The sequence below is a fragment of the Pteropus vampyrus genome, unplaced genomic scaffold (genome assembly GCF_000151845.1).
Source record: "Pteropus vampyrus isolate Shadow unplaced genomic scaffold, Pvam_2.0 Scaffold348, whole genome shotgun sequence".
Lineage (NCBI taxonomy): Eukaryota > Metazoa > Chordata > Mammalia > Chiroptera > Pteropodidae > Pteropus > Pteropus vampyrus.
In genome coordinates, this window is record NW_011889129.1 from 2,113,600 (window position 1) to 2,140,039 (window position 26,440).

The following is a 26,440-nucleotide window of genomic DNA, read 5'->3' on the forward strand; positions in this document are numbered from 1 at the left end:
TATTCCCATCATTCTTGGAGCATTTTCTTATTTTCTGGTATAAGAAGATACTGTAGGCTCATCTTGTACTCTTTTGCTCCAGTTCTGGAATCAGTGATTTCTCCAATGAACCATGGTTTCTTTAATAGAGAATGATATTTAGAAGTCAAGATCTGGGTATCAGGTGTGCTTGTTGCTATTAGGATGTCATTGCTCCTAGGCCCTCTCACTGGACAGAGGTAGGAAATATTTGTATATGTAAACATATGTGCGCGCACGCACACACATATACACACATGCACAGGTACATTTATATCTTTTAATTTTATCTTTTTAAAAAATTATGAATTCTCACCTTATTCAGACTCCTATATCAGACTGTTGCCCTACCCTCCTGTTTGAATACCTTCCTCACTTCAGGCTATGATACCCTGTACTAGTTGCTCTCCTCATTCCATTTGGATTCCAGCACCCTGTGTGAGGCTACCAAGACTGCCATATTTCTGTATGGACATCCACTTTTTTGACTTATGAATAATGCTGCTGTGAACATGGGTCAAGACCCTGAAAACTGTCAATGTTTACCTTTTACATTTAGATCTTCTGTTCATCTGGAATTAATGTTTGTTTTTGATATGAGATGGACAACAGAATTGTTTTTTTTTTTTTTTCCTTTTATATCCAATTGATCCAGTACCATTTATTGAAAAGATGGTTCTGCGTTGCATTGCAAAGTCATTTTTGTCATATACACCTGTCTGTATATATGTGTAGACCTGTTTCTAGGACTCTGGGTTCTGTTCCATTGCTCTATTTATTCTTGTGCCGATATCACACTTCCTTATTTACTAAATTTTATACCAGTTCTTGATATGTATGAGAGTATATGCCATCCTCCACCCCACCCCATCCCAAATTTCATTAGCTGTTCTTGGCTATATATATTGGAATCAGCTTGTTAATTTCCACAAAACATCCTACTGTGGTTTTTATTGGAATTGCATTGGATCTATAAGTAAATTTGGGGAGAACTGAGATCTTAACACTGTTGAATTTTATAATCCATGAAAATAGTATATCTTTCTCTTTATGTGGGTCTTTAATTTCTGTATGCCGAGGTCTTTGCACATCTTTTGTTAGATTTATTCGTAGGTACTTGGTGTTTTTTCAATGCTATTTTTAAATTTTAATTTTCTTTTTGTTGCTGATAGTGTAAAGATTTTAAATCTGATGGCCATGGTCCCCATTCAAGGTATAAACACATGGGAGTAATTTTTTCTGAAAAGTGTATAATTTATATCTGAATCTGAATCCCACTGGAGGCAGAAACAACAAAGAAGATTGAAGACCACTTTAGTAGTTTGATTTAGAGTGTATTGGACTGGGGAGGGGATAACAGACAGAGGCAATATAATAGTCTAGGCAAGGAACCATGTGGGCTTGAGCTGGGGCAGTAGATATGGAAAGAAGGAAAGACATTTAAAGGATATTCTAGAGATAGAATGAATAGGTTTGCTTGGAGAAGGATAGGAGAAATGAAGAGAGAGACAGAGAATAAACATGGCTAGTGTCAGGCTTCAGGGCATTTTGTTAAAGGGAAGGTTGCCGTAGCAGAAAGTATGGGAAAATGAGTATTTGGCGAGTAAAGATGTTGGAATAGTCCCTAAGATTAAATTTATGATATATTGGCATAGGTAAAAATGGGCAAAATGATATAATATTTGGGATTTGCTTTGATATTTAGAAGGTTGAAAGCTGATTGTTGAGGATTCATTGTATACTATCCCATACTTTTCTGTATCTATAAAAATATCCATAATAAGAGGTTAAAAAAGAAAGATTTATTTTCATAGAGAGTGAGCTGCTCTGAAGTTCGCTGGATTAGCTCTACTTAAATTCTCTGTGATAGATCAAGATTCATCTAAACATTACATTTGGTTTTTGAGAAATTTTATAATCACTGTCTGTTGTACTGGGAACATTGTTTTATCAAGATCATCCAGATAAGGAGGTACAAAGCTACAGAGGCTAACTGAGGTAGGCCAAGTGCTTAGGTGTGGCTAGGAGTTGAGAGGAAAGTTAGCCAGGCAGATGGAAGGAGGGTATCTGCTTTCAACTCAACCAGATTTGTGGACTCAAGGAAGTTTAGTAAGGGTAGTATATACTTTCAGGGGGAAGATAGCCACAAAGAGTCTGGGTTCAGATATTCTGGGGGAGATCCAGATAGAGAGTACCAGTGAGTATCAAAAACAGGTAGCAAGGCCCATGTTTCAAGTTTGGGCTCAAAAGTGGAACTGGAATACTCAGCAAGGAACTAAAGAATTCACTCATTCAATTCATTCATTCATCCAACCTGCATTCATTAGTGCCCACTGCAATAGTAGTCCTTATACTTTATTATGTGTAAGAATTATTGGAGAGCATGTTAAAACGTAGTGCAGATTCTTAGCTCATTCCCTCCATTTAATTTGGTGAGCCTCAAGAATCTGTGTGTTTAACAAGCATCTCAATGTTTCTGATGCAGATATTTCTCAGATCAATGCTTTGAAAAACTGTCTAGTCTACTGTGTCCTGGCCAGTGTACCAACACAGAGGGAGTGGGGGGAATATTGCGCTTAGAACCAGAGTAAAAGGTGAGGCCTTGTACATGGGGAACATAGCAGGAAGGAGCTGAGTTAATGAATCAAGAGTAAAGGCAGGTAGTAATCATTTTGCAGTACATAAGTATATTAAATCAACATATTGTACACCTTAAACTTGTACAATATCAATTATATCTCAAGCTGGAAAAAAGAATGAAGGCAGAGTGAGACAAACCTTAAGCCAGAGGCTTGGGATCTCTGAATTTCAGCTTATTAGTAATAAGTTGGTTTCTAAAAAGAATTTACTTCTGGGGAATGTGTTTGCCGCTAGAGAAATTTGGTGAACTATAGGGGCAGAAAAATTAGCAAAATATGCCATTTATAAGAGGTGTATTAGTAGAACAATTGCAACATTCCAAAATGTGGCCACTCTAGGTATTTTATAATCACATTACATTACAACTGGTAGTCCTTCCCGGTGCTATGAAAAAGTTGTGGATAATTCTAACATTACTTTTATTGTTACTATTCTATGACCCTATTACATATGTAAAAATAAATGACAACAGACTACCTCAACAGTTGTTTTATTGTGCTTTTAAGTGGAAGTGATATCAAGGGATGAAGGAAGAATTTTGAGGAATCACTGAAGTGTTGCTTAAAACAATAAGACATAACTGAGTAGTAAGGAAAGTTATGATGAAAAATTAGTTTCTTGTACAATTACATAGACTGGAGTTGTTCTTTTGAGCAAGGGCCTCATGCAGACCTCAAGTGAAAGACACATAACCATAGGCTTTCTGGGTAGTGAGAGATTCCATCTGCAAAGGTCTTTTTATTTCTATTCCTTGGATTATAATCAGTGTCAACCACAGCATCTTAAAAGTACAGGAAGATATAATTTGATATAATTAAACTGAGGTAAATGTGAAGGTACTTTCTAGGCCATAAGCATGTAGTGGTGGTGATACTTGTGTAACAAAACTAACAAAATAATTCACACACTCCCAAGGTTTATTGAATAGGTATTTCACCCCTGTTTCCTTTTACCATTTAAACAGATATTGACTCATGCCTGCCATGCTCAAGTTTTTGGTCTTAGTTCTTTTTTTAAAATTAACACCTAGTAAAATTAATTTTTTTTAGTGTGTAGATCTCAGAATTTTGACACATGTATAGATTCATGTAATCACAGCCACAATCAGAATACAGAACACTTTCATCACCCCCCAAAAAACTTCCTTATACTATCTCTAACTCCTAGGACCTGTGATCTCTTCTCCTTCTCTTTAGAATTTTATCTTTTTGAGAATGTCCTGTAAATGGAATCATACAATATGTAATCTTTTGCTTCTGACTTCTTTCACTCAGCATAATATCTTTGAGATAGATTCATCCAAGTTGCATGTATAAGTAGTCTGTTCCTTTTTTTTGTTTAGTATACCATTGTATGGATTGTATCACATATTGTTTATCCATTTGGGTTGTTTCCAGTTTTTGATGATTATAAATAGAGCTACTATGAATACTTGTTTAGAGGTTGGTGTAAACATAAATTTTCACTTCTGTAGGGTAAATACGCAAGAGGGGTCATATGGTAAGTTTATGTTTAACTTTATAAGAAACTGCCCACCTATTTTCCAGAGCAGCTGTACCATTTTGCATTTCTACAAGCAATATATGAGAGTTCTAGTTGCTTTGCATCCTTGCTAGCACTTGGGATTGTCAGTATTTTTTTTATTTTAGCCATTCTAATAGGTATATGTAATATCTTATTGTGGTTTTAATTTGCATTTCCCTAATGCATACCTCAGTTCTTGATGACTTTATTGGGATCAAACACAAAAGATAATCACCAGAAGAATCAGAAGAATGGTAATCAGAATGACATGCCTTTAACATTCTATGAAAGACTTTTTGTGAATATTTTTAAAAGGAGTTTGTGCTAATGAACGTTCATGGTTTTTCAGTGAAGTGTGAGGTACTCTGAATCCTATCTACAAAGTTTCAGGTAAGCTCTGTAACAGTGAGAATGAGAGAATGACTTAGAGTATTTTTTTCTGATTGCCTTTGGTCTGATATAGAACACTTGAGGCTTTTAATAAACTGAGAAGATAGGCAAATGAAAAGAAAAATATCTGGTCATCCTACAATTTTTTTAAATAAAGCAAACTGAGAAACACTCATGGACATGATCACGATCAACATTTACTGCTCTCCTATTCCTGGTAGCATAGGTCAGTGGTATGATTTTGAATAACTTGCTTACTAGGGAAATAATTTAGATAGAGGAAAGGAGGGCATTCTCTTAAGTAATATATTTGTTTGGCCCCCTTGTACTTTTTCCTTCATAAATCATCTCACGTAGCAGTCTGTATTATAAAAAGCAGACCAAATGATTGCTAAATAAATGTTTAGAGTTTATTTTAGTTATTAGCTTGAAGTCAAATTTGTTTAATGAGTAAATATAGAAGCTATGTTTTTTTACACTTTGAACACATACCAATCATTAGTATGTTACTCCCATTTTATGAAGCTAATTTTTATGAATGTAATTTTCTTCGTTTTAATGACCATGGAGGTTTATTGTTATTGAAACTTTGTTTTGATGTTGTTAGGCATGTCAGTACTTTTTTTGATAGCAGTTCTCAGGAAATAGCCTACGGATTATAACTTGTTTCCCTGGGAAAATATAGTCCACTTTGAAGCAGTTTCCAATAATATATTGTTGCAAAAATAGACTGTCAAGTGGTGTGTCAGGTTTAGTGTTCAGTGTAATTTAGAAAAGGTGACTTAAGTAGAAGAACACTGATGCATCTGTTTTTCAAATTGCAGTTAATTATAATGACAGTCTAAGATCTACTTTATTCTCTCTTGGAATTTTGCCTAACTTTACAAATTTTACATGATTTGAGTTAAAAACGGACAATTCAAAAGTCAGATGAATTAATTGAAAAGGATCCTGCTTTATTACATCAAGCTTCTAAAGATTTTTCATACCTTTCAGTCATATCTAGGTATGGCATTTTGAAAATCAGAATGATCGCTTGAGCTTTTATCAGAGTTTGGGGAACTTTTTATTTAGGTATTGTCGTTATTGATTATATGATAAGTCATCTGGATATCGTCAGTCCCTTTACCCAACACATTCTGACTGCATCAACAAATTATATAAAATTATGTTTGTATGTGGTCATGTTAAAAAGTGTTTCTTAAGTATTCTTAAATGTGTTTTAACAATATCGTGTGGAAAAATTTCTATTGTCTTTTGAAAGCATTCATGTTAAAAAGAATTAGAAATGATGTTTGTCTCATGTGGGCCTATTTCTCTTTTCATGTATCATTAAAATGTAGGTACAGTATATAAGATTTCATACTATGGGATCAACTAAGACTTTGATTTAAATATATTATAAATTATACATGGAAGCCTGCAAAAGATAGTACTTTTTTTTCTCAAAGAAGCGTCTTTAAATGGTTCTGTTAAGTGTAAGAATGTTCTGATGATTATCTTTTTAATTAAAATGGGAAATCTTTGTTTAAAGCGGCATTCTTTTTTTACGGCCTGTTACAGTCTCTGTAACAATCATTTCTTAAGTCTGAACGTTTTATTTCCAGGAATCCATTTATATAAAACTATGTTTAGACTTAATTAAGGAACGATTCTTACAAAGCTTGTAAATAGCCAGGAAAAAAGGGACCGAAAATAAAACTGACATTCACATTTCACAAGATGATTGTTACAAGGTATGTAATAAGCTATAAAAATACAATAAATCCCCTTTTATAAGAGTTCATATTTTTTGATCCTTGTTTTCAAGGGTATTTAAGGAAAATATCAAAGCTCTGCAAAGTGACATCTGTTTTGCTGGATGGACTAGTGATAACTTCTTTTGTCTATAACTGACAAAACAGGAGTTCTACCTGTCTTCTTAGTGTGTTTTCTTTGAAACTCCTTGTAATCATTTTAGATTGGAATGTAAATTTTATATTTTGGTATAGTGAAAGCAAGACCTGGTTCTTGTCCCACTTATGCTGTGCTACTTTCTAGAAGTCATAAAACATTAGGCAAGTTGCTTAACCTCTCTGAGTCTCGTTTTCCTCATCTGGAAAATGAAGATAATAATCCTCTCCCTACTTCAAAGAGCTATTGTGAGTACTAAATGAAATTATCAGTAGTGAAAATATTTTGGAAGTTATGTAGGACTGTAAGCATCCAAGCTATGTTGTTTTTTAATCTCACTTTGGATGGCGGTAGTAGTAGTAGTAATAATAAAATAGCAATAATAATGACAGCAAACACTTATAGCTCAGTATGTTCTATGCAGGAGTCTAGACATTCTACGTATATTAACTCATTTGATCCTCTCAGCTTATTAGGTATATATTGTTATTATCCTTGATTTTCAAATGCGAAAACTGAAGCACAGAGAGAGTTCCTTCCTCAAGATTGTCAGGTGGAGAAATATGGTTTTGAAGAGGGATATGGATGTATCTTTTTTCAAATCTACAGAAAAATTGTGAGAAAATCATAATGGTTATTCATATACCCCTCACCTGGATTGGCCAGTAGTTAACATTTTGCCACATTTGATTTTTTTCTCTTTCCATATAGCTATATTTTTCTTTGTAAATCATTTGGATTTCCTAAGAACAAGAGCATTGTCTCTCACAACCACAAGGGAAGATCCCACTCAGGAAATGTAACAGCAATAACATTTTATTATTTAATATGTAGTCCATATTTGAATTTCTCCAATTGTCTCAGTGATGTCCTTTACAGATTTTTAATGCATAATCTCATCATATGTGATATATTTGTCTCTTTAGTCTCCTTTAATTTACAACAGTTCCTTAGTCTTTTTATTCATGAAATTGACGTTTTTGAAGAGGATAGGCTAATTTTACAGAACATCTCTTATTTGGATTTATCTGATTGTTTCTCCATGATTAGATTCAGGTTAAACAAATTAGGCAGGAATATATGTTGTGGTTTCTTTCTCAGTGCATTATATCAGAAGCTACATCATGTCAGCTTGTTCCTTTATTGGTGATACTGTTTGATCATTTTACTAAGGTTGTATTCACCAGATTTCTCCATTGTGAAGGTATGTTTGTAATTAATAAGTGCTCAGTGGAGTGAAACTTGGAAACTGTGTAAATATCTTGTTTCCGAACGTTGTTTCTCCCAATAGTTTTAACATGCATGGATGATGATTCTATTGTGATAGTTGTAAAATCAGCACATTTATTTTCCAGCAGTTTGAAATTATTTTTTTTCTTTCTCCTTGACTTTGAAGTGGTGACTGTTTCTGATTTGGGGAAGACATAGACTTTGTTTTTATTTTCTTTTATTTTTGCTTTTGAACTTAGACTAATTAAAATTTAATTTTTACGTTCTAATTTGCAAGTTATATATAAAGTTATATGCTTTATAATTTTTATCTGTAGTGGAAAATACTGCTAATTGAGTTTAGTTTTTAGGGATTGTGGTAGTAAACACTGCATCAGAAGTTCCTGGAGGGCTTGTGTTTTCTAGTCTTGGGATGAGACCTGAAAATTTGCATTTTGACTAGTTTCAAGGAGATGCTGCTGGTTCTGGGACCATACTTTGAGAACCACTGTGGCTTCTCTAGGCCCGTCAAACCAATATCTTGCTCATGATTTTTTGGGCCCTTTTTCTACTTGTGTGCTTTCTCTGGTAGACATGAAAGTAGTATGGATATATTGTAATGGAATAAGTTGAAGTTTGCATTACTTAATTTTTATAAAGGTTGGAAAAATTGTGAGAATTGGCTAAATTACTGAATAGGATCTCATTAACCTGGCTAATCCAAAATTGACAGTGTTGTAATGAAAATGACTACAGGCTATTTTAAAACTTATCATAGCATTTATATTTATTGAATTTTCTTTACTTAATGAAACACTGTTCCCTTAGTTTTGACCAAATTAGAGGTCCATAGTGGCCAGTTTGAGCTTTCAGCTCTTAAGTGATCTCTGCATACATTCCAGAAACTTGGTTCTGTGAAGTCTGCAATTAGTAAAGCAAATGGCACATTTGTTATGCCATATAGTTTCACTTCTACAGAATTTGGCTAGTTGGCCCTCCTCCCTTGCTTCCCCCATTAGAAATACTGTCAACATCAGAGAGAAAAGGATGACCTTAATATTTGCTTCCCAGACTAAATCACGGCCTTGAAGCAGTTATTTCTTTTCGAATAAAAAGTTTAATTTCACGCCCTGATTAGTGCTAGTACGTGCAGGTGGATATTTATTTTGTGCAGCTAAACTGATCTGTTTTTGCAAATTTTTTGCCAGTCAGCAAAGCTATAATTTCTTATGAGTAGTTGGTGGTAAATTATAGTTCTCATTAGTAAGTTTTGTCTGTGTATTTTTTTTTTAAAGTATGTGTTTATGAGGTGGGAGTGGAAGTCAGTCACCAAATGTTGGCCAGAGTAAGATTTGACTAATAACTTTTTTCAAAGGCTCAGGTGTTGATGAATTTGGACTAACAGCCCCAATTAATTATATAAAGCGGAAAAAAAGAGTGAGATCTTGTTTTTAATTGACTTGAAAATGTACTCAGAATCTAGAAAGAAGGATTCCTGGTAGAAAATACCAAAGAAAAGTTTTTCTTTTTTATTGAGAATGTACTGTAGTTAAAATTTAAGTGTTTAGAGAGGCTTAAAAAGTAAGAAGATAAACCAAGGGCAAGATACTGAAGATTTTGAAATTGAAGGATACTATCGAACTCAATTTTTAATAGCTTAATTGAAGTCATGAAATTTTGAAATTTTTATTTTAAAGCAAGACTGACTTTTATTGAACTTGGATTAAGAGAAAATGTGATGAATTAGAAGGAGGCAAAGTCTTGTTTCCTTAATAAATGGGTCAGTTATTTGCCTTAACTAAAATGTCACTGAATTTGTGTGGGGTCTTAGGCTTTAAGAGTCAGGAAGGATCATTTGATTCAAGGCTTCACAAACTTTTTTGTTTATGACTTCACTGAAAATCTCTTGTATGTCATGAGATACTCTCCTCAGACATGCACATGCACATATATTTTATACACAATTTCAAGAGGTTCAGAGGTACTTGAATTCTTATCCATGGATCCTGGGTTAAGATCCTTGATCTACCCTTATTTTACTGTTGTTACATAATGTATTTTAATTAAAAACTTTTATTATTGATAATTGTCATTCCAGTATAACTAGTTGTGACTGTTTCAATAAGAGAATGACTATTAGATCTGGGCTTCATCATAAAATGTGATTTTGAGAAGCTAATGAAATGTTGAGTATGTTATTTGGTAGTGGCAGGAAAAATGGTACAGAAATGACTTGGCTGGTAGTTATCAAAAATCTACTAGAATTCCCTGTTCTTAATTTTCTCATTCCCTTAGCCACCCAAGGCAAGCAGCCACAATTTATCCCTGTCTATGATGATGAAATTTTACTTGTCAGGAATATAAGGATGGACACACTTAAATCCTTTGACTGCTATTTCTACTGATATTTTCAGCATCTTTCTACTTTTATCAGTTTTATTAAAGAAATAGTACTACCAAGAAAATGCCCAGCAAGGTCAATTTACCCCAGCAAGTGCATTTTACATCTAGGAGCATTTGGAATACACTTTTCTATCAAGGTCAACCTTATACACTGTCAGCATGTTCAGTTATTTAGACCGTAGTTCCAGGAGGACTGGGAAACATTTATTGTCTTTGTTTTCTTCATCATCTTAAGGTATCAACACTGGGAATGCAGTCCACCTCATTAGCTTGTTCAGAACAGTGGTTCGTGATCATTTTAGATCAGTAGTATACTTGGGGCAAAAGACCCTGTTGGGTCATAGAATATGTTTTAAAAATGAGCAAACTGAGACCCAAAGAGATCATGTGACTTGTCTAAGGTTACAGTTGATGACAGCTTAGATTAGAGCCCACATTTCCAAATCCAAGCCTAGTTGGTGCCTTTTTGACTCTTTTATTTGTGGTCGAGCTTGTAATTGATAGGTGAATTGAAGAGAGAGATAGAAAGAGAGGGAGGGGGAGAGGGAGCGAGGGAGGGGGAGAGAGAGCGAGGGGGGAGGGAGGAGGAGGGGGAGAGAGTGTGTGTGTGTGTTAGTGCTTCTGTGACTTAAGAAAGCCTTTTCTACTCTAAGGTCATGAAAATAGTCTCATATTTATTGCTCGAAACTTTGTAGTTTTGCCTTTACATTTCAAACTTTAGTCTCTATAGAATTGATTTTTGTGTTTCATGCAAGGAAGGGATTCTATTTCATTTTTTTCCATATGAATTTCCAATGCCCTCTATTTCATTTTTTTCCATATGAATTTCCAATGCCCTCTAGCATCATCTATTGGAAGAATATGTATTCTCCACTGATGTATTGTGCTTCCTCCATCATAAATCATGTCCTTACATGCATTGGTCTGTTTTTGAACTCATGAGTCTATTCTGTTTATCTATTTAGCAATCCTTATATCAATACCATACAGCCTTACTCATGTAGGTTTATAATAAGCCTTGATGTATGGTAGTTAAGTTCTCATACCTTGTTGTGTTTCTTCAAGAGTGTCTTGGCTCTTTGTGGCTTTTTTTATACCTTTATAAAAATTTTACAAATAACTTGTCAAGTTCAGTAAAGATCTAAAGGCAAACAATAATAAACTTACTGAGGTTCAAGTTAATTATTGATAAAAATATATGGAGTTATTTTAAAAATCTATTTTTGAATATGTAAAACATGTAACACAGTACAAAATTCAAAAAGTGCAAAAGGACATGGAGTGAAAAATCTCTCTCTCTTATCCGTCTTCTTACCATTGTTTCCCTCCCCAGAGGCCACCACATTTTTTTTGTTTCTGGTATCTTGATTATTTTAAGTTAGAGTCCATAAGGTGTTTTTCTAGAACCCACCAGAAGACACCTATCATGGATTAAATACTAAAATTTGAGAAACTTTGGCTAGTGAAGATGGCTATTTTCCACCTTAATATTAAGAGGCAGTGGGGTATAATGAAAGAGCACTCCTTTGAACCAGATCATTTAATAAGCACTTGACCCTTAGACAAATCTCCCATATGCTGAGGTTTCCTGGCCCTTGGTCCTGGGCAACCTTCTGTTTTCTGTCTGTACTTTCTTCCTAGGTGATTCCATCAATTCCCTTGTCTGTGAAATACCTTCTGTGTGCTGATGGTACATAATGTGTCAATGATCTCCAACTCATCCTTCTATTCTGACCTCTAGATTTTTATATTTAACTTACTGTCCACTTGAATATTGCATAGTGATCTCAAACTTAATATATCAAAAATAGAAATCTCGATTTTTGTTGGTGTTGTTGGTCTTCTTATCCCAATAAATGGTAACACCAATTACCTAGTTGCTGAGATCATCCTCGACTTACCATTTTTCCTTATCTTGATACCCAGCCCATTATCAGATTCTTTTACTTCCAAAATATATCTAACATTCATCTACCTTTCTCTGCCTCCATTGTCATCAACTTACTATAGGTTATTATAATTTATTTTCTATTTATAATACTTTTCTAACTATTGTTCCCGTTAAATCCAATTTCTATACAGGAGTCAGAGTGATCTTACAAAAAATCTAAATTTAAAACTTTCAGTATCTTTTCTTTGCACTTATGCCATGCATGTTATGATAAAACTTTTGGCTTTTTGGTTCAGCAGGGCAGATCTGGTCCTATCCTATCTACCTCTTTCACTATCTAAGACTAATACTCCCACTGTCCAGTTACACTCTAATTACCTTGGCTTTTTGCCAGATTCTTGCAAGACCACTAGAAGGCCTTTTCATCCACTGTTTTCTCTGACCCTGGCTTCTTACTTGAATCATCTTATGTCTTTTATATCTGTTTAAATGTCACTTCCTTAAAGACTATCCTATCTAAAATAAATGCTCCTTCCTTCATTGTCTATTATTTCTGCTAGAAAATAAACTCCTTGAGGGTAAAGTTTTGTCAGTTTTTTGTCCTCCAGTATATCCCAGTGCATGGCACATGGTAGGCAACAAATAAATATTAGGCAGGCGGGGCACCACTGCCAACCCTTTTGTGTTGTGGAACTCCCAGGTTTCCATTGGAACACTTGGTTCATAAGTGACATTTGACCATGTAACATCAGATCAAATGAGGGAACCAGTGTCAATCTATGTTATTAAAATTAGAAAACATCAATTTTTAAATTAAAGTAATTTGAATAAAAGTTTATTTTTTTCCTTGTACCCCAAAGGATCATCTTAATAAGCACTTAATAAGTCTACCTCCTGGCATGTGCACACCCCTCTTTGGAATATGCATTGAGGCAGAATCGAGTTCTTTGTCTTTTTTCAGATTATCTTCAAATTTCATGTATCACTGAAAGGCACTTGAATGAGAAAACAGATACTGAGAACAAGTATAACCAGTGTAACGCAGACTTCTTATACTGTATATTATGCCCTTCTAAAACTAAATATATGCTCAGAAATCCGTACCTCAGTCTTCCTTCATTTCAGAGCTTTAGGAACTAAATTAAAGACTTCATAGAATATGGATATTGTTTAACTGGACAAAAGAAGATTTTTTAATTTCAATTTTATTTGGAAGAAAATATTTTTGTAGGGATGGAGATCTATGACTAAAGGTATATTAACATTTCTTATTAAAGAAGAGGATTCTTAGGTAACTTTAAAAGATAATATATTTCATTTTGGAAAAGTTATTCAGATTGGTTTAAATAGCAGTAAAATTATTTTTAAAGTTTGGAAATTGGATCTTTTCATATCCAATTGCCAGTGACTGATATAATGAATCTTTTAAAATCACTATGCTGTATCTTGGAGCATGAGAATACATATAGATTTCTTATGTATATATATAGAATCCTTACCCCTTGAAATCACTGAAAAAGTACCTTTTGAAGCATGCAGCTGGCCTGGCTTGTGGATTTCACTTTTTTTCTATTGGGGGCACTAGTTTATTCCTGAGATAAGGATTTGTTTGTTTGTTTGTTTGTTTGTTTGTTTGTTTAAAGACTCAAATACCTAGTATCAAAGGTAAAACTAAAAGTAGGTTTTTTCCCTCACTCTCTTCTTCTTTACAAAATACACAGATTCCCTAGTTAAGAATGAAACAAACGCAAACCACCTCTTACCTCAGGAATAGAAAGGAGAAATAAGTAAGACCCTAGCCCAGAAACAGACAGTAAGGGTTAAAATTCTTACCACCCTGGCCAGGGTATAACACACTCATGATAAGCGTGGTGGGGGCTTGTCCAGTAGCCTGCAAGTCCCTATGGAATAAATGGCTAGATGTGTCAGATCAGGGCAGGAGTAGCAGTTCCATCAGTGAGTTCCAGCAGGTGTAACAGAAGTAGCATAAATCTGAATGTATGTTGGCTCACAGCAGACTGCCCTATAGATGAAGCTAGAGGCTCTCTTTTAAGGGATGTCCTGGATGAGTCATAACTGTTAACAAGAATGCTAGACTACACATGCACAAATAATTCACCAATCCTGTCAGAGAACATCACAGAAATCCAGTCTCAGGTACTAACAGCATTAGTACCTAAATTCGCATTATTGCACTGTAATAAAATCGCGTCATCTTGCTTACAGCCTAGGACCTACTGGCTTTGGCTCATTTAGAAGTCATTGCAAGGTAGCATTTGCTTGAGCAGTTTAGGCCTTACAGAAGGAGATTTTCCTGAGGTTCCCTACCAGTACAACAAACTAAGGGAAGGAGAAAGCAGATTGGAGAGAGATGGACTTTTGTATATGATTTTAGCCCAGTTTGTTGGTTTAATTTTGATGTAAGGGCCTAGCCACGTTGCCTAGGATTGGAATCTATTTTGTCCAAGTCTCTCTCCTTGTCTTGCATAATCTTATGTGCTGCTGTTCCCCCTCTCTCAGCCCCTTTGCTAAGTAGTAATTACCCTCCATCTGCTTTATTTTCATTATCGTTGTTTTAGAGTTCTTAATTTTCCTATATTGAAAGGATACTAAAGATCTTGAGCCAATCATTATTTTTTGCTCTTAACAGTTGCAGACCCTCTCTTCATACAGTCCTTTAAAAAGGTAGCCAAAATAAAAACTGTTAAATTCTTATTTCAGAGTTTTGAATAGTAGTGAATTTTTTTATTTAAAAAATGAATTTAAGAAACTGATCATGCTTTAAAAGACGTTAAATTTTCTTTTGGTCCCCAGATTTGGTTAACTCATATTTTTCAGTTCATTGCAACCAAAATATTTATCTCAGCTGTGATTAAAATTAAAATTTGTCTTATTATATTAATAGGTAAAAATTAGTTCTAGCCTGTAAAAATACTACAATATAATAAATAATATTTTTTATGCCAGTAGGGAGCTAAGAGGGAATTTAATAACATTTGCATATTTTCTCTTCAAATAGTAAGATTTCTATGTTTTGTTTGTAAGCAATAAATTTGTATATATAGTCATAGGTATTCATGCTGTGAAGAGGTTTTTTAATGTAACTCAGCTGATCAAAGGGCTAAACGATCTGACCTTAGTGATTTAAACTATTAAATTAAGATAACCTTTTGCATATACAAAGTCCTGTTATAGCAGATACTGGTACAACAAGGTGTTGTAACAATTTTAAAAATATGCTTTCATATCTCGACATGATTTGATGGTCCTAGTAATAGATGTGGTGTGGAGATCCAGTAGCCAAAATATATTTTAGATTTTATATTACTGATTCTTTAGAACAACATTAAAATAACTTCCCTCAAAAGATTTTAAAATTGGATATCATATTATTTAAATAAATTCTTGTATAAATTCTATTATTTACCTTCTTCATGGAGAAATCCAGTGTCCTTAAGAATACAATCCTAAAATAAAGTTGTTACATGTTAGAGAAAGGCAGAATGATAGTGTTGTTATGGCAACTCAAATGGGGGAAAATGAAAACAGCACAAATAAACTGCATCCTGTTGTCATAGCAACCATAGTTGTGAAAATGATTAAAGCTGGTCTAGAAAGGATGAATTGCAGCTTTAGTCCATTGAAAGTAAATAAATAGTAAAAGAAAAGACAGGGGGTATTGGTTTTAAACAAAAGTTAAATCCCTCTGGTGCCACAAGTTGCTAGTACCACTGCATATAGACAGATCTCTGTCCTTTCTATTTATATTTCAATTCAGTTTTATTGCCTCAGATCATAATGATGGTATGAAGGAAAGATAAATGTAATAACTATATGAAAAGCTTATGAATAAAGATTTTTTGTTAGCAAATTTAGAAAAAAATTGAAATTGCAAAATTTTAACTGAAAATGGCTTTTAAAGAACAGTACAATGTATTCCTTTTCTCTTTCCTCCCTCCGCCCCATTTCTCACCCAGTGCTTTATTTTTCTTTTCCATAACCTCTTTCTGTATCATTTTTGTCTTAAGTGTTGAACTGCAACTTAAACACCTAATGTCATGGTAGTTTGTGAAAGCATCAAGTGCAGCATATGATTGCAGGTGAACAGATGGATTTAATGATAAATGATAAGCATCCAGTAGATGTGAAGAAATTTATTTTAGCTGTATCATTTAAACTTTCTCTGTAATCACAGCTTCTTAATTGTTATTTTTAAATACCATTATTTCTTTTCCAAATTCTACTTGCCCACCAAAGCAAAATATTTCATCCCAGTGGAGTGGAGACATGTTAGGAATAAACCTGATGAAAGCCGTGGTCTTTGTTCAGCATCTGGCGGCTTGCACAGGTTTTTGTGGTAATGGAATCGGCAGCTCTGTATTAAAGAGTATTGATCTACTGCTTGGTAGGTACTGTGTAAAAGAAGTATCTCAGTAACAATGTATTAAAGTGGTTTAAGAGCAGTTTATGTTACAAATGGGGTCGGGGCAGATAGAGTTCTGCAAGACTGAGCACATGCTATAAATATCCATAAGGCAGAGGGGTTTATCTAAAAACTGTGGTGGTGAAATTCCATAATTTCTTCCACACTTAATTGCAAAGAGTTGAACCCTATCAGAGCACGAGTACACTAATGCCATTATCTTTTGCCCTTTAGTAGAGGTTTTTGTATTTAATATTCTTGTGTTGTAGTTGAAAACTGTGGTGTGAATATGTCAGTTATGAGAGATAATATTGACTGACCATAAGAACAGTGCTGAATATTTTTGGTCAACATCCAGATATTAATGTTGATTTGTTTAAATATAAGTTGATTTTCATAAATAGGCTCTTCACTTTAAACGTTGCCCAATTTTTCCTAATTAAAATCTGTCCTTTCATAAAGGCATAGGGAAGAAACTTCTTTTTAAAAAGCAGAAAAAGATGAGGGAAGAGAAAGGAGAATTAGAGGTTTTTTGATTTTTTGTTTGTATTGACAGAATTGTAAAATACTTATCCCTTTCTACTGTTACTTAGTAGAAATAGGTCTTATCTGACTCATTGATCAGGCAAACTTGAGCTATGCAATAGTTCAAATACCCAACAGACACCTCAAAATTCCATTACAAGTTAGCTAATATTTTGTAAAGGAGTTTGAAAATGAAAGCTGACCATAAGTGGCTGTATCCGGTTTTGCCTAGATATCGTAGCAGCACCACTGGGATATAACAATGCATGGATTTGAATCTCTCTTCTAACTTACATTGGAACAGGAGTTTTTAAGGCTAATTTGTAAATCTAAAAACTCTTACATTAAAATTTGATGCACTGGTTTTTAGATGGGTGTCTAAAAGTGGGCAGTATCATCAGGTTGTACATTTGAGATTTACTAGTTTGCATCTTGGCTTGTGATAAATTGTAAGATCTGGTACTTTATTTTCTTATAAGAAAAAATTTGTTAGATATACTCATCACTCCCTACTTCACAATTTCTTGTCACATTCACTTGCTTCAGAAATAATTTGTTTTGGATTTTTCTTGTGAATATGTAACTCTTAATACTGATATCCTGAGAGAAAGGAGAATTTCTTATCTAACCCGAATAATAACCACACCATCACAGAAAATGTCCTCACAACATACCAAGCAATCAAATAGTCAATAAACCTTTTCTGTTAAATTCCATAAACTGGATGGGGAGAGTAGATAATGTTTATTTTTTGTTACTTACCAGGGAACATGACACTTGATCTTTGAAATGGTTATTTGTTTCATATATTGTAGCTGCCGATCAGCCAGTCATTTGCAAATAGTGAAGTAAACTGCACTGCTGAAAATGAGTTTCTTCTCTGTTGGTCTGTGGTGCCCAGGAAGTCAGCTGTAATATGGTTCCATTTATTTATGTAGGCATTTATTCTCTTTCTAATGAGCAAGTAATTTTCTTTTCTCTACTCCTACACAAAAGTTAAATTAAGGAGTACCCAAGAGAGCTGGGATACTTGGTTTGCAGTTGTTGAAATACTGTTTGATATCAGGGGATCCTTTCATGAGCAGTTTCCTTCTCAGTTAAGAAGAAAGCTCCAAATAGCTCTCCCTTTTAAACTCATTGTTAGAGCAGACACATCTGTAGAGAGGGGAATGATCCACAAGTCTGGTGTGAGGATTGTCTCTTCTCCACTCACCTCCCAATCAAAGGATTTTACTCTGTGGCTTCTTTTGCTCTTTCTGCCTGTATAGAGAGGGACAAGACCTCTGATCGCTCATGTGGCAGCCAGCCTGCCGTAATATGTGGATTCTTAACAAGACACTCACGTCTGTTGAGTCACAGCAACCGCTGTGTAAATCTATACTGGGGAAAAAAGTGTTGCAAATGTCTTTCATCAAAATGGAAGATTGCTTCAACTTCTGTTTACTCTTCTAATTACAATGAAGCTTTCTTTTATTTTCTCCCTCTCTTGTCCTTACCCTCCCTTTTGCATCCTTTTTCTCTCCTCCCTCCCTCTTTCAGAAATACATAAAGCGTAAACCTCCCAATGAGCACTGTGATCATTTGAAATTTGTGTATAGGCCAAACCCACATCATCAAATATTGTATAACTCCTCAGCTTGTTGCCTATTTATTTCAAATAATTTTTAATGCAGTAAATCCTAGGGCAATAAAAGAATTTGGAGAGTTCCTTAGAGCTTATTGCAATGGAATTTGACTTGATTTTAATAAAATGAAATTCCAGTATAACTAAAGAATTTTTTTGTGGCACGATTTAAAAGGTCTTTAAGTACAGGTATAGGAGACTGAGTTTGTAAAACTTAATCTGAGATAATTGCAGTTTTACTCTTAACCAAGTAAATGAGAACTTCAAAAATATAGGTATTCTTTTTACTTAGCATAAGATGATTTTTAATAATGGAGCAAAGAAAATGTAACTGAACATCCTTACTTTTTGTTCTGTTATAGGGAGAATAAAGATACCACCTGGCTGTATGCATAAATTTGTTTACTACGTTGGTTGATTTCCTGTAGATGGGTATTAAAAATGACTTTTTTGGTACAAAAAACGTGGCATGTAGGTATTATTATGATGCCCTGCTGTCTGCTAATGTTGACTATTTTTTTGTTTTAAGAAAATTGTTCTTATTCTTTCAAATTCAATCTTATAGTAAAATCAGTCATAGACCAAATATTTAGAACTTCTTATGTAGATACAAATAAAAATAAAACACAAGTATTTGGTAATTAAGAAAACCAGAATGTCAATTTTAGAAAAATTTGGTCAGTCTTGTACTCTGTAGTTCTTATCTCAAGCCAGGGACTTTTAAGACCTTTGCTTTCTGTACTGAAGCAGAACAGTGAAAATGTTTCTATAGAAAGTTATGAAAAAAAGTCTGTGTATTAATTTGCTTTGGGTCATTCTAGTCTCTCTGGTAAATTCATAATTAGGAAGGCCTTTTTAAGACTGTGCTCTAGTCTCACAGGTACGCAGCTAATCCATATCTGGTAAATCTAAATTCATATGTGAGGAGGCTGTGGTTTTTTTTTTTTAAAGCATATTATTTACACAATTCACTGGAATGACTCCTTTGGAAGTTGGGTGGCTCTCTTATGTAATTACGTACTTAGTAACCCTGCGCTACACAGCAGCAGAAATTCAAGTAAGAATAATTTACTGCTTATGCATAGTTATTAGAATTTTAAAGCATTTGTTTGTTCAAAATTCTAGTTTATCAGAGTGTTATATTTGACTAATTGCATACTTAATAAATAATAATGAGAAAAGTTTATTTTAGAAAGCAGCCAAATTTGGATTTTAACTATTCTAAATAAGCATCAGGAGCAGCTTCCTCCTCTCTCCCTTCACCTTACTGTTTAAAGGGGTTTAGATTTTGTGGTGAAACTAATAATTCTATAAAAAATCGTATTAGAAGTGTTATAGATAGATGTAAATCACAGAATTGTGGAATTATATTACTACAAGACACTGTTAGAAATATTTTAATCTACTCAGTTTTGCCAGTGAAGAAGCTGAATTATGTAAAATTTAAGTGAACTGCTCAAGATCTTACAGTTGTTTTGAGGATGAGTGTGCACAAGAACCTGATGTCTTAACACCTGGATTAGTGTCATATCTTCTCACAGTTGTCATGATAATTTCACCAGGGATTTCTTGAACTTCTGCTATGTGTACAACAGTGAGGTAGGCATCCTGAGATTATTATAAGAATAGTGTGGGTTTATATGGTCTAACAATAATGATATTGAACTAGTAATATTTTACATTTTCATTGATTTATGTAGTGTTTGCCAACATTTATAAATGTTAACCTGTGGTGGCTAAATCTTTAAATCTAATTTTTCTGCTAGATTTCAATCTCCTTAAAGGCAGAGACTCATTTAGTTCTCATAAAGTTAATCCAGTTTTATTTTGGAAAGCTTAAATTTATAAAAAATATATATATTTTTTAGCATTGATGGCAATGTTGGAATAAGCATAGCTTCCCATGGTGTCTACCTTGGGGATAATACTCATTTTAGAATTATATGTCTGTCTTCAAGTTCTTTTGGTATCAGTAACAGATTGCTTCATTCTTCCCTTAAGCAAGAAGGGGCAACTATATTAAGGGTTCAGAGATAGTTCATAGAACTAAAGGGATCGAAGTGTATGTAGTCAGGCACTGCGAAGACATAGAGCTAGGCATTGGAACACCCCTAAGACTGAAAGCAGCCACCCTTGCATTCCTGGGATAAATCTTACTTGGTCATTGTGTATAATCCTTTTTATATGTTACTGGATTTTATTCGCTAGTATTTGTTTAGGAATTTTGCCTGTATATTGATAAGGAGTATTGGTCTGTTATCTCTATTCCACTATTGAGTTCCTCCAATGAGTTTTAAAATTTCCATTTTTTTCCAGTTGTTTTACTTCCATTTGATTGTTCTTTATATCTGCCATTTCTTTGCTGACACTTCCTATCTTTCCATCTTTTTCAGGCGTGTTTGCCCTTAGTTATTGGAACCTTTTTTTATACTAGTTACTTTTAAGTCTTTGTCTCTAAAGTTAATTCCATCATCTGTGTCAGTTTAGTATTGGCATCTGCTGATGTGAGTTGAAATATCTCTCTTCCTCCTTTTATGTATGCCAAGTAATATATGGGTTCTATCCTGGACATTTTTAATATATAGAACTGAGTTTTATTTAAATTATGTTGAAAATGTTGATGTTTTTGTTTTATCGGGCTCTCAATCCAGTAGAGTTCAGCCTACAAGTTCAAATAGCTTTTTGTGGGGTTGTGATTTCAATGTCTATTCCATTTTTAAAGCCTTTGCAGTGCTACTGAAATTGTTCCATGTATGTGCCACTCAGTGACCAGTCCGGGATCTAGATGGTACTCTGGTAGTTCAGTTCTCAAAGACTGTGGCTTGCTGTTTTGGGTCATATTCACATCTGGGAAGCTTGTAGGTGAGCGCAGAAGTTCACAAACCACCTTGTGGGCTTGCTTTCCTGAGCTCCTCTTTCTCCACAGTCTCCCTAGTACTTTCTAGTCCCCTGGGACTCTCCATTTTCAGTCCTCCAGCCAGACAGCTGGGGCTTTATTTAACATTTTCTACCTGAATATGTTACTGCATCTGGGGCTAATGGATGGGAGGATAGAGAGAGAAAAAAAAAAGCAATGAGATTTCACATCAGCATTTTAGGATCACAATTCCTCTGATCAAAGAGAGTTACTTCAGTTTTAGGCTCCTGTGGGCCAAGGCTTCTACTGCGGCTTTCATCATGGGATTCTTGGAAAGAATAAAGAAAATTTTAAGAATGAAAAATGGAAGATTTTCACTATTTGAGAGTTAGGATACCCCTTCTATATTCCTAGGCCAGAACTAGAGGGCTTCTCTTGAATCTCTCTTTGCCTACACTAATATCTACTTTTGGTTTTTATGCTGCAGTCTAGGCTGGTGGATACTGAAATAAATTTTATTTACTTATTTTTTTTTAGCGCCTACAGCACCTAGTCTTCCTAGGTGGTCTCCTATCCAAGTACTAACCAGGCCCAACCCTGCTTAGCTTCCGAGATCAGATGGGATCGATCGGGCTTGTTTAGGGTGGCATGGCTGTAGACAGAAATAATTTTTTTTTAAATGGTAAATTTATTGTTGGTTCAGTGCTGTGTTGAAGTCTTCTTCACCAGTCCACCTACTGCTGTTCACTTTTCAGTGTCCTCAGATAGCTGCACCATGCTCTGTCCATTTTTTAGTAGTTGCATTCAGTGGTAGACAGAGAAGTGACTGTGCTTAAGTCCATCTTAACTAGAACCAGAACCCCTTCTAGGTATCTTTTCTACACCAATTTATAGCTCATTAACAAAATACTCTGCAAGTTTAGTCCTTTGAAATTTGTTTGTACTTGCTTGGGCCCATTTTAAGCTCTATTTTGGTAAGTGTAGCAAGTGTGCTTGAAGACAATTGCAGTTGTTGGGTACAGTGTTCTAGATAAGTCCTTAAGTCAAGTCCATTAATTGTGCTCTTCACTTGTTTGCTTATTCTGTCAAATAGCTAAGAGAGGGGTGTTAACACCTTAGACTGTGGTTGTAGATTTGTTCTCTCTTTGTTATTTTGAAATTTTATTAGTACATCATACCCTTTTAAAGTCGTTCTTGATGAGTTGACCTCTTTATTATTATGAAAGGCCCTCTTTATCCCTGTTTAATATTCCTTGTTCATTAATGTAGCCATTTTCACTTTTTTATGATAACTCTATGACATCTTTTCAAGCTTTACTTTTAATTTATCTGCGTACATTTATATATAGCTGTGTCTTGCTTTTTAATTCAGTCTAACAATCTGTCTTCCAGTGTTTGAACTTATACTGTACAATAGAAATGTGTTAGCCACAGATGCTAATCAAGTATATATTTTTAAATTTTCTTATCAAAAAAGTAAAAAGAAACTGTTGAATTTTTTAAGTGCTTTTTTAAAAGCCAGTGTATTTAAGTATCATTTTAACATGTAATCTGTATAAAGTTATTGAGATACTTTATTTTATTTGTATTGTCTTCAAAATCCAATGTGACTTTATAGTTTAACACATCTCAGTTTGGACCAGCATGCTTAGTAGCCACATGTGGCTAGTGGTCACTATATTAAAAAATGTAGATTTAGACCATTTATATTTAGTCGTTACTGGTATGGTTAAGTTGAAATATACCATTTTACTATGTGTTTCTATTTGTCCCAACTGTTCTCTTTTCTTTTAAATTTGCCTGCTCTCTCTTGAATTATTTTTTAGTATTCCATTTTATCCCTTCTGTTGGCTTATTAAGTACTTTTGTTTTATTTAGTGGTTGCCCTAGAGAGTTCAATATGCATTTAAAAATATTTATTGAGGTAAAATTTACATAACATAAAATTAACCAATTTAAAGTGAACGATTTAGTGGCATTTAGTACATTGACAATGTTGTACAATCACCACCTCTATCTAGTTCCAAAACATTTCCATTACTTCAAATAAAACTTATTTATTAAACAATTTCAGTCCATTCCCTTCTCCCCCCAGGCTCTGTCAATCACCAATCTACATTCATCTATCCTGGATATTTTATATATAAATAGAATCATACAATACATGATCTTCTGTGTCTCGCTTCTTTCCCTTTCACTTCTTTCACTTGAGGTTCATCAGTAGCTTGTATCAGTATTTAATTAATTTTTATGGCCAATAAATATGCCATTGTGTGTATATACCACAATTTGTTTATTCTTTTGTTGGTGAACAGTGAAGCTGTTTCTACCTTTTGGTTTTAGTGAATAAGGTTGCCGTGAATATGTGTATGTGTATTTGTTTGAGTACCTGTTTTCATTTCTTTTGGGAGTGTACTCAGGAGTGGAGTTGCTAGAGGAGGTCACATGTTTATGTTTAACTTTTTGAGGAACTGTCAAGCTGTTTTCTATAGTTACTGAACCTTTTTGTATTCCCACTAGCAATGTATGAGGGTTCCATTTTCTCCACATCTTTACCACAACTTATTTTCTGTTTTCGTTTTGCTTTTTAAAATTGTAGCTTCAAAAGCTGTTGAGACTAGATAAGACATTGATGATAAAACTCCTTTTGGTCGATCTGGCTCTCCTGACATACACTTCTCTCCTGAGATATCCGGATGGCTCTGGTAATTTTTAAACAGTTGTCGTCCTAGTGAGTGTGATGGTAACCTCCTTGTGGTTTTGATTTGCATTTCCCTAATGTCTACTGAAGTTGAGCACCCTTTTTTACGTGCTTATTGTCCATTTGTGAGTCTTCTTTGGAGAAATGTCTATTCAAATCCTTTGTCCATTTTTTAAGGTGGTTTGTCATGTCATTGAGTTGTAAAAGTTCTTCATGTATTCTAGATATGAGACCCTTATCAGGTACATGATTTGCAAAACAATATGTACCTTTAACTTATCACAGTCTTCCTTAAAATAATATTTTACTTCACATATAATGTACTTCCATTTCCTCTATCTTGTTATTTTCATGTGTTTTATTTCCAAATATATTATAAATATCAATTTAGTATTATTTTTGCTTAAATTGTTATTTTTAAAGTAAGTTTTAATATGAGAAATATTTTTTAAATGTTTACTCACCTATCTATATTTCTGGCACTTTTCATATTTTTGTACAATTATCTCTAGTGTCATTTTTTTTGTGATATATTTTCCAAATATATTTTATGCTTCCTCCCAACCTTCTCCTCATGATTTTTTTAATGGAGTACCAGTTATACATATGTTGGACCACTTGATTATTTCTTCTAGGTCACTGAGGTATTGTTCATTTTTTTCCAGCCTTTTTCATTTTAGTGCTTTATTTTGCATATTGCTATTTTTCCAAGTTCACTGATCTTTTCTTCTACTGTGTTTAATCAGCTGTTACTGTCACCTGTTAAAATGATCATTTCAGACTGTATTTTTCTTTTCTGGAAGTTTTATTTCATTTATTTTTTATATCCTACAGTTCTCTTTACTATGTTCATGTTATAATAGCTATTTTAGTGTTTTGGTGTGCTAATTTCATCACTGTCATTTCTGGATCTGCTTCTGTTGACTGATATTCCTTCCCCCTGATTATGAGTCACGTTTTACTGCTTTTTATCAAGTAATTTTAGATTTAGACATTGTGTTACATTATTCCATATTTGTATTTTATTATCTTTTTAAAGGAATCTTGTGTTTTTTCAGCCAACAGTTAAGTTTCTTGCAGATCACCTTGATGCTGTTGTGGCTTGATTTTAAGCTTTATTCGAGTAGGTTTAGTGTAAGCTTTCTGGAGCTTCTACTGAATGTCCCAAGTGTTAAATTCTACAATCTGGCTGGTCAGAACAGAAAAGTTCTCCAGCTCTGTATGGGTTCTAGGAGTCGTTGAGCTTATAGCTTCCTCATGGGTCTTTGCCTGGCCTTTGTAGAGTTTCACTCTGTACAAACAGAACTTAGTGTTCAGGAGCAGACTTAAGGGGCCTCATGTTCAGATATCTGGAGCTTTTTTTCTGCATAAGTCTCTAATATTCTGCCTCACCAGTCTAGTCTCTTTATCCTCCCCAAATTCTGTTCTGTTTTCTCAATAAGTGGTCCCATTTTGCTCTGTTTAGATTCTTGTTTCTTATGCCACAGACTGGAAGGTTCCTCAGGGTATAAAACTAGGACAATTTTGAAGGCCATGCAGGGTTTATAGTCTGGCATTGCATGGTGTCAATGTCTTCAAATATACGTTTCAGATATTTTGTCTAGTTTTCTTGTCTTATGATGGAGGGCAAGTTTGATACCAGCTACTCCTTTATGGTAGAAGCTGAAGTCTAATGTTCTTCTTTTACTTAGAGTTTCCATTTTATTTAATTTTAAGGTACTGGAATTCCTCACTTTGTATGGTTCTGATGTGTATAAACTTTAATTACTAAAGTTTAAATACCATCAGTCTCCCAAAACATGGTTCAGATTTTAGTTACTATAGTATATTAACTGTGAGTGATTTTTGTTAAGTACACTTCATTGAAAGCTCTCCCATCAGCATATCACTATGTGAAAAACAGATGCACATTATGATCAGTCACTTTTTTCAGTCTTTTGGTGATTTAGTCACATTAAGTTATGCACAGAAAACATGGTGTGTGGTTATGTTGTCTCCTCTCCTAGTATTAAGTCCATGTGACAGATGAAGCAAAGTAAAATGATAATACTTTGATTGAAATTTGAGGTGAGATTAAATGGAATCATAGAAGAAATAGCTGACCATAGAAATGTTGATACTGATACTATTTGATAGATTCTAGATATGCAGCAGAGAACTTAGTGAAGGTGAATTTATTAACATAAATGAGGAAAAACGGTTGTGACAAAAAAGACAAAGATATCCCAGAGGAAAAATGTCACATTAAAGTCAAAAAATTTTACAGTAAAGGAACTCCTAAAGATATTTCACAGCATTGAAAGTGCAAATGATAAAGATGATTCAAACTTAGAATGACAGTT

General features: G+C 34.1%; 1 protein-coding gene and 1 pseudogene across 9 annotated transcripts in view; one reads left to right on the forward strand and one right to left on the reverse strand.

The window, feature by feature from the left end:
* The window catches only part of BTRC (beta-transducin repeat containing E3 ubiquitin protein ligase), a 148,837-nt gene that overhangs the window by 11,584 nt on the left and 110,813 nt on the right, over positions 1-26,440 (forward strand). The window lies entirely within an intron of this gene.
* On the reverse strand, positions 21,935-22,057 carry LOC111731073 (annotated as a pseudogene).